At 41.0% G+C, this 9683-nt stretch overlaps 1 long non-coding RNA gene across 2 annotated transcripts; it reads right to left on the bottom strand.

Annotated features, from left to right (window-relative positions):
- Positions 1 to 1622: 1622 nt before the first annotated feature.
- On the bottom strand, positions 1623 to 8990 carry LOC144311783 (uncharacterized). 2 transcript variants are annotated; one of them, XR_013377307.1, is made up of 4 exons: positions 8869 to 8990; positions 8658 to 8790; positions 6383 to 6594; positions 1623 to 1797 (listed from the first exon to the last, which is right to left on the bottom strand). It is a non-coding gene; the product is annotated as an uncharacterized LOC144311783 (long non-coding RNA). The 2 variants fall into 2 exon arrangements; XR_013377306.1 differs by lacking the exon at positions 8658 to 8790.
- Positions 8991 to 9683: the final 693 nt, after the last annotated feature.

Here is a 9683-nt window from a genome sequence, read left to right on the forward strand (position 1 = left end):
AATATGGTGTATTTCTCCACTTGTTTATATCTTCTTTAATTCCTCTCAAAAATGCTTACAGTTTCCAGTGCAAAATTCTTTTTAAAAATATTTTATTTAAATTCAATTTGCCAACATATAGTATAACATCCAGTGCTCATGTCATTATGTGCCCTCTTTAGTGGCAGGGTAAAATTTGTGCACATCTTTCATAATTTTATGAAATTTATTGAATATATAGGAGTGAATTTACACTCTTAGATATTTGACTTTTTAATGCTATTGTAAAGAGTATTGTTTTATTGTTCAATAAAATAAAATCATTTATTACTTCATCTGCGTACTTTGGCATGTGCAGTTCCAGACATAGGGCATGGCTTTATGTACCTGTCACCCCTCATTCTGAGCATCACTCTCTGTAGGAAGCCCCTCTCTCTTTTCCTGGCCTGATTTAGTAATCTCATTTCTGTGTTATGATAAAAGTCTGTGTGGGTTCTATAATGAAACCCACAGTGCAAAGATCCTGTCATATTCAACTATGTGTTTATTGCCTTCTCCTAACTAGACTTGGAGAGCAGCAACTGTGTCTCTAGTCTCTGTTAACAATATTGAGTGAAATAGTCAGCATATAGAGTCACAAGTCAAACAAGGACATCTTAAAGTCGTAAAGAATTTCAGCTGTCATCAAGTGCAATTCTCTGCATGAATCTCCATTTTATCATTGCATGTCCAGAATGCAGCCAACCTGTCTAGTTTGGGCTATGGCCAGATATAATGCCCTTTATGCTGTTCTTTGTGTCCATTAAAAGTAGACCTGTGGAAGAGGCTTCCATTGGAATTGAAGAACATTCTGGATTTCCTGCTTGAATACTAAAGATCTCGTGCCACGTCTACTTGAATAATATTTTCTCCCCTTTGTTTTTTGGTTTTAGGCATAGTTAAAACATTCTAATTCCTTCCCTCTTAAGCATATTCATTTGGTACCATTTTATGTTTTAGAAAGTTTATCTTTACATTTCCCCAATTAGTACATAATAATTACCTGATTGTTGGTATTCATGCCAATTCTAGGCAGTATTACACAGTGAGAAATTGTAGCTCCTTGAAACTTTTTGTTCTGCCCCTCATTAGGTGTGTAATTTTGTCTCTACATGTATGAGAAGAACTGTATGATTGTGTTCATTGTACAAATTTATTATGTTGATGGAAATGTGGTTGTTCATCTCTAGGAAACTGGAAAGGTATAGTGTATTAAATGCCTTTTATGATGTATCACACAACAATTAGAAATGGTGAACCACGGATGCCTGGGTGGCTCAGAGGTTGAGTGTCTGCCTTTGGCTCAGGGTGTGATCCTGGAGTCCCGGGATCGAATCCCTCATCTGGCTCCCTGCAGGAAGCTTGCTTCTTCCTCTGTGTGTGTTTCTGTCTCTCTCTCTCTCTCTCTTTGTCTCTCATGAATAAATAAATAAAATCTTAAAAAAAAAAAGAAGTGGTGAATCAGATACATACATAACAATATAGATGGATCTTAAGAACTATGCCATTGGGTTCAGAAAAAGAAATATGTAACACAAAAACATTTATGTAAATTAAAAACTCATCAAACATCAATAAAAATGCATCAAACAACAAACCTCATTTTTGAAAAATATATCGAAACAAATATACACCAGAATTCTTTCCGAGGTAGAAGGGTGCATTTTAAGAGTGGGGAATAAGGGATAAAAGTGGACCAAGGAAGCATCCAGCAGACCTCTAGTGATAATATGCTCTGAAATGAGGAACTTGAGAAATTCAGGCTTCTGATTATAAGATCTGAAAGAAGAGAATAAAGTAAAAGATTTTGAGAGGATTAAATGAAGTAATTCATGAAAAACTCTTAGCAAGTGCCTAGCACATAGTAAATATTGACTAATTCCATTAAATTAATATTAGTAGACTAATATGTGCTTTAAAAGCACTGTTTATGGGGAAAGGGACCTTCATTTTGCTCATTCTGGCATCTCTAGCACCAGAACAGTGCCTCGCTCATTATAGGTGCTTGAATGAATACCAGGCATTGAGATACAATGATGAGCAAAAGCAATATTATTTCTGCTCTGAAGGAGCTAACAGTTTGGAAGAGAGACAAATACCAATAAAAATTTATTTAAATAAATACAAAATCGCAACCGTTTCTAAATGCAAGTGCTCATGGTTCTATCAGAGTCCATAATGGGAACATTTAAACTGGTCAGAGATATCAGAAAAAGCTTCCTTAAGCAAGTGACCTATGAGTCATTGTGAGTAAGAATTAACTAGATAAAAACAGGATGGTCATTCCAGACAGGATATACAGCATGTGCAATGTCCCTGTGGCAGAGGAGAGCTTGGCAAATACAGGAGCCTGAAAGGCAGGGTGAAGGGACCCAGCAGGGCAGTGAGGCTGGAGAGGGGGTGGGGCTAGACCATGCAAGGCCTCACCAACCATGTCAAGGGACTTGTCTTTATCTTCTGAGCAGTGAAAAGTTGATGAAAGGCTTTAAGAGCAGAGGCACACAAACACAATCAGATATTCTTTTTTATTTTGTTTGTTTGTTTGTTTGTTTGTTTGTTTGTAGAAGTAGGGAGGGGCAGAGGGAGAGGGAATCTTAAGCAGGCTCCACACCCAGCAGGGAGCCCGACGACACGAGGCTTGATCTCAGGACCCTGAGATAATGACCTGAGCCAAAATCAGGAGTCAGATGCTTAACCAAATGAGCCACCCAGGTGCCCCCAGATTTCTTTTGTAGAAGATCATTCAGGCATCAGTTTTTAGTGTATGTGGCACCGGGCTAGTAGTGACAGGATAGAGAGAAGTGAGTGGATAGCAAATATTGGCTGGAATTATTATCATGTCTGAACCATTGATATAAGACCATCTTCAGGGAATCCCTGGGTGGTTCAGTGGTTTAGCGTTGCCTTCAGCCCAGGGTGTGATCCTGGAGACCCGGGATTGAGTCCACACATGGAGCCTGCTTCTCCCTCTGCCTGTGTCTCTGCCTCTCTCTCTGTCTTTCATGATTAAATGAATTTAAAAATCTTTAAAAAAAAAAAAAAAAAAAAAAAAGACCATCCTCAATATAGTTGATTCCTAGGTATTAAGAAAAGTCTGAATCTATCTGAAATAATTTTGGTGCTCATAGGAGGGACTTATGGATTATAAAATGCCCAAGGCTCACAATGAGATGACATCTTTAAACAAACTGAGGGCAAAGGCCATTCCTCTATCTCTCCTCATACTGTCGCTCTACTTGACACCTGGAAGGATTTGGGCTCTATAAATGTTTTACTCCAAATGTATACATTCAAACTAGTTGATGATGGCCCTGGCCTCATTAATATGCAAATTCAACACATTTATCAACTAACCTTGAAGTCTGGTGCTGCCAACAGGCCTCTGCCTGCCCATTTCCTGGACCATACTGGTCCAGCCCACAGGCTACACACTTGCCTGCCTGGAGGAAAGAGAACACATGTTCTGCAATCTGTTTGTCACTCACCTACAGAGCCACGTCAAGGGACACACTAAGTCAACAGACTCCTACAACCATCCCCACCCACCCTGGCTATCCCTACCCTGAAGCAGGACCACAGCTAGCCTCTGGAACAAAGCTCAACTCGAAACTCTCAAAAATCAAGTTGAGTACATAAACTTGTGTTCTCAGTTTCCTTTCTAAGGTAGCTCACCCACCCTAACTTACCCTCAAATTGCATCCCATGCAAAAAGCTGTCACTGTGAAGCAAGTCATTGCTTCTCACCTTCCAAACCACTCCATAAATTTTAGTTCCTTTGTACACTTATGCAGGGGAGCCCCTCACAACTTGCCACATGATGATTCAGTATTCATTTCTCATGGGAGGCATCTTATGATCCCTTCAGATTCTAAGAATCAAAAATACAGGGGCGCCTGGGTGGCTCAGTCAGTTAAGTGTCCAACCCTTGATTTCAGCTCAGGTCTTGATCTCAGGGTTGTGAATTCAAGATCCTCGTTAAAAAGCATTCCAGTGAATGCTGGTAAGCATATAGAAAATATCAGTACCTGGGAGAGGGGTCACCTGAATGCTGAATTGTCCATCAGATACTTCTTTTTCTTCTGCTAAGTATCAACTAAGGGTTCCTCCAGTATGGAATCCAGCTTGCACACTAATGCATTCATACCCTGAAACCTCCCAGGGTGTTGCCCTGGTCATTCACTGACTATAGCAGTCATTTACTATATCACTTGACAAATTTCCTAAGTACATACTGTCCACAAAGCCTCCTTTGTGGACACAAATTTCTGCAGGAAGGAAGAGCATATGCTTGAAAGCACAAGCATTAGGAGACCCATATTTCTGCATAGTGTCTTCAAATGCAGAGAGAAACATGTTCTTACATGTTCTTACATGTGTAAGACAAGTGTCAGCCAGAGCTGCCCTCAGAGCTGCCCTTCAGCTCACTCACCTGGACTCTGAAGTCAGCCATGCAGTCAGGGAGCAAGTTCTCTGCCAAGCCAAATTAGTGGTATAGCCTGGCCTGAGACGCCAGGGGGATGCAAGCAGCTCCTGTCCCATTGTTATCCACATCTCATGCTCCTACATTACTCTCCCTTGTATTCCATATTTGTCGATTTAAAGGTGTTTAAAGTTCATCACAGTACTCTTCACAGTCAAAAGGCAGAGAAACCCAAATGTCCATCAACATATCAATGGATAAACAAATGTGGTCTATCCATACAATGGAATATTATTCAATCTTAAAAAGGAAGGAATTTCTTGGGGAGCCTGGGTGGCTCAGTCAGTTAAGCATTCAACTCTTGATTTTGGCTCAGGTCATGCGATGGTGGTGCGATCAAGCACTGTGTTGGGCTTTGCACCCAGCAAGGAGTTTGCCTGGGATTCTCTCTCCCTCTGCCCCACCCCCTCCTCATGCTCTTTCTCTGAATAAATAAAATCTTTTTTATTTTTTTAAAGGGAACGTAATTCTGACAAATGCTACAACATGAACTTTGAGGACATCATGCTACATGAAATAAGCCAGTCCAAGTACTGAATAATCTCACATAGATGAGGTCCCTAGAATAGTCAGATTCCTAGATACAGAAAGCAGAATGCTGGGGGCCAAGGGGCAGTAGAAAGGGGGAAGGGGGAGTTAGTGTTCAATGGGCACAGAATTTCAGTTTTGCAAGATGAAAGAGTTCTGGAGCTAGTTGATGGTGATGGTTGCAAAATGGTGTGTATGTACTTTATGTCTCTGAACTGTATACTTAAAAATGGTTAATTTGATAAATATCATGTAATGTATAGTTAACTACCATTCCTAAGTAAAAAGAGATGTTTAAGGGGCGAAATAACAGCAGATGAGGTCAGTAGGAGTAATATGTTTACTGACCAAAAATATTTGGTCAGACTGTGGAAGGTCATCTACCTGGCTGATCCAAGCAAGCCAGCCTCTGCAGAAAAGGAGCAGTTGTGGAGGGAACTAGTGTTCTGGCCACCTGCCCCATCACCACCTACGCACACCATCTGGTATTCCAGGTGTAGACAGAGCTTGATTATTAACCCAGGCCAGGACTAGATGGATGGGTGCATAAAGGATGGGGCATGTTGGAAAGATCAAGAACTATTGAAGTTTCAGAGTTGTCCAATAGGAAAGATGGTGGAAAGAACCTCAGGCACCAACAATTCATCACTAAATACTCCACTGGATGCAAATTCCAAGCCACTTGCTGGGGTGAACCTTCAGAACGCTCTCATTAAAGATGAGGTGAAGTGATTTTTCCCCAAGCTACACAGATTGATGGAAGGGGCCCCCCTCCCCTCCTGACTCTGGTGCTCTTTCTATTCTTTCATGAAATAAACCCACATTCTGAAGGAGGTTCACCCCCTCTATAATCCTTATTATGGGGGACAGACACCCTCAAATCCACCCCAGAGTCTCTGCAATGGCCATAGTTACCTTTCCTTTCCAGCCTTCCCTAAATTTCAGCTGGCCAGGAAGGATTTAGGCTGCCCCTGCTCCAGTGAACCTCATCCATGGACTGTGTATCAAGTCTGTCCTTCTGCTAAGTGGTTGGGCTCCGCTGGACAACGTTTGGGGAGCATGCAGACCTGTTCCTTTGTACAGCACATCCTCAGTGAGGCCCCTTGATTGTCCACAGTGACAGCTCCAACTGCCGTTCCCCTCTCCTTAAGCTCCTGAGACACCCACACCTCACCCATCCAGACTCTGCCTCTAACTTGTCCCTGACTTCATCCAGAAAGTTGAAGCCAACAGGTCTAAATTTGCTCTTTGTCCATCCTGCCCTGCCCCCTCATCCCCTGCAGGTCAGACTACAAGGGTCCTTCCTCCTGCCCAAGACCTTTCTTTTCCTAGAGGATTAGATTCCCTTTTGCCTACCTCCAGTGGGTTCTCCATCCATAAATTATTTCCTCTTCATGTCCTTAGGCGCATTGTCACTGGATCCTTTGTCTCAGGTTAAAGCTTTCTCCAAAGATCTCTTGATCCTCCAGATCCTCACCTCCCATTCGCACTCTGGTCCCTCAGCAAGCTACATATCGTTTAGATCCGAGAACTGTGCACAGGCGTATTTATTCTCTAAATTATTTTGTCTTAAAAAATAAATAAATAAATAAATAAATAAATAAATAAATAAATAAATAAATGATTTTGTCTTTTGGCACCATTTGACTTTGCTGACCCCTCTATTCTTATGGAAATCCTCTCCTTCCTGCCTCCTACTGCTTTGACTATTGCTTCTTGGTGTCCTCCGTTTCCTTTTTCTTCACTTGCCTTTTAAACATTAGTGTTTAAAGGGAGGTGGTCGGTTTGGTCCACTCTCCTCCTCCTTCTCTTGGGCATTTAGATTCATTTGTTTGCTCTCAACCCCTCATCTAAATTTGGATCCAGCTTTGACCTTTCCCTCAAGCTTTAGACCAGCCTACGGAGCTGCCTTCTGGGCATCTCCACCGGAGAGTCTCAAACCACCTCACAGGAAGCCTGTCTGAAAAGGGACTCATCCATCACCTGCTCCTCCACAAGACGCTGCTCCTTCCACATTCTGATGTCAGTTCTGCCTGCTTGCCAAGGTCACAAAGCTGATGCTCCCTGGGACCTTTTCCCTCCACACCTTCTATCAATTACCGGATCCTGCTGAACATTCCTCATCCTTTATGCACAACTGCTCAAATTCAGCCCTTATCTCCTCTTGCCTGGATGCTGACAGTAGTCTCTCAGCTGGTCATCCTGCCTTCAGCCCGGTCTCCTTCATCTTCATCTCAGTGAAGCTGACACAGAGCTCTACCTAACACATAAATATGTCCCTGTTGCTACCTGGATTCTAGCCCCCCTTTTTATCCCCCAATTTTATTTATCTATTTATTTATTATTGACTAGGCATGTGAGTGGGGGGAGGGGAAAGGGAGAGAGAGGATCTCAAACAGACTCCACATTGAGTGCAGAGCCCAACGTGGGCCTCAATCTCATGACCCTGAGATCATGACCTGAGCCAAAATGAAGAATTGGTTGCTCAACCAACTGAGTCAACCACACCCCAAACCTATTTTTAGTGATTTCTTATCATCAACATAATAACATTCAAGCTCTGTAGCTTAGCAAATAAAGACTTTCATAAACAGCTTTTATGTTTCAGTTATATCAAACCATTGTTTAATATATTATACCACTTTATTATAGAATTATTAAAGGATACATTTTCAAGTGGATAAGCAGGATTCTCATACCAATATAAAATGAACACATGTCAAAGAGTTTATTTTGTTCACTATTTAATCTGAGAAACAGTCATAGGGTACAACTGATTATAAGGAAGATCCCAGAAACAGACAAATATGGAGACAATAAGGAATACTAATATGAATTTGTTTAACAGATGCAAACCTGTGTTTTGTGTGTGTGTGTGTGTGTGTGTGTGTGTGTGTGTGTGTGGCAGTAAGGAAATCCATTGTCCTTCCATTGGGAAAAACTCATTTTCATGTCAACAGTCATTTGCATGGAAATCATTGCAGTATATGAACTAGCACCCCACAGTTCCTCCCTAATATTAACATCTTACATTAGGATGGTACATTTGTTTCAATTAATGGACCAGCATGGATCTCCTGGTATTAACAAAAGTCCATTCTTTATTCAGATTTCCTTAGCTTTTATCTAACATCCTTTTTCTATTAGAAGAATCTGGTATACGTGTCACACTTAGTCACCAGGTCACCTTAGGCTCCCCTTGGCTGTGGCTGTGACAGTTTCTCAGACTTTGTCTTTGATTAATTAGACAGTTTTGAGGACCGGTCAAGTATATTGTAGGATGCACATCTACTGGAATTTGTGTGATTTTTTTCTTTTCTTTATTTATTCATGAGAGACAGAGAGAGAGAGGCAGAGACACAGGCAGAGGGAAAAGCAGGCTCCATGCAGGGAGCCCAACATGGGACTCAATCCCAGTCTCCAGGATCACACCCTGGCTGAAGGCAGCACTAAACCGCTGAGCCACCCCGGCTGCCCTGTGTGATGTTTTTCTTATGACTAGAGTTCTAGGCTCTTAGGAGGAAGACCACAGAAGTAAAGTACCTTTCTCATCACATTATATCATGAATCAATGCTGGCAATATGACTCACTCCTTTGATGTTGACCTTAATCAACTGCCTTAGGTAGTACCTGTCAGATTTTTCTACTGTAAAGCTGCTCTTTTTTCCTTCTTCCATACTTTGCTCTTTGGAAGGATCTCACAATGTGCAGCTCTCACTTAAGGAATGGGAAGTTATACTAGTCCTCCTGTAGGGTAAAATAACTACATAACTCACTTGAAGTTATTCTGCATAGAAGATTTATCAAAGATTTGTCCCTTCTTTCTTATTTATCAACTTACTCATCCTTTATAAATATCAATGTGTTGTCATTTGTTAATTGTTGTTTCCAGCACTTTCTTATTTTCTGGCACTACAGACTTCTCCAGGCTCATCCTGTTTATTTCCTGCCCCAGTCCTAGAATCAGCCATTCTATTCTATTCCATTCTATTCTATTCTATTCTATTCTATTCTATTCTACTCTACTCTATTTCCTTTGATTGGAACCCAAGGTCTGGGTACTAGGTGCACTCACTGATACTGTGGTGTCATTGCTTCTAACTTTTTTTTTTTAGCATATAATAGAAGACTTAGCATTTATTCATTAAAGCATACAGGAAATCTATGTATTTCAAATAATCTTACAAGTAATAGATTCTCTGTGTCCTGAATCTAACTAGAATTGGTGCAATTTGTCCATCTCCTTATGGTTCTCTAGATACATCTAAGGATGGTACTAAATATTCAGGGAAGCTGGGTGTTCTAGAGTTCTATCCATTTAGACTAACGGCAAAAGCCATCACCCCCCACAACCAGTAACCTTTAGACCTCTCGTGTCTACTCTCTTAACCCCATCCTTTAGCTTCTTTGATTGTGATCAGCATTTTGTTTTTCACTGTCCACTGGCAAAGGAATGTATGTGACATATGTGTGTATATTGACTGATACCTATATCTGTATCTCAATATATGGATCTCACATACACACACATATAAAAATGTGTAGAGCTCTCTATAAAGATATGGCTATATATATCATTTATTTATCATATATCATGATATATATATATGAATATATATCTAGCCTCCGCCCCTTCCTAGTCTGTAACTTTCCATT

Source organism: Canis aureus, chromosome 4 (genome assembly GCF_053574225.1).
Source record: "Canis aureus isolate CA01 chromosome 4, VMU_Caureus_v.1.0, whole genome shotgun sequence".
Lineage (NCBI taxonomy): Eukaryota > Metazoa > Chordata > Mammalia > Carnivora > Canidae > Canis > Canis aureus.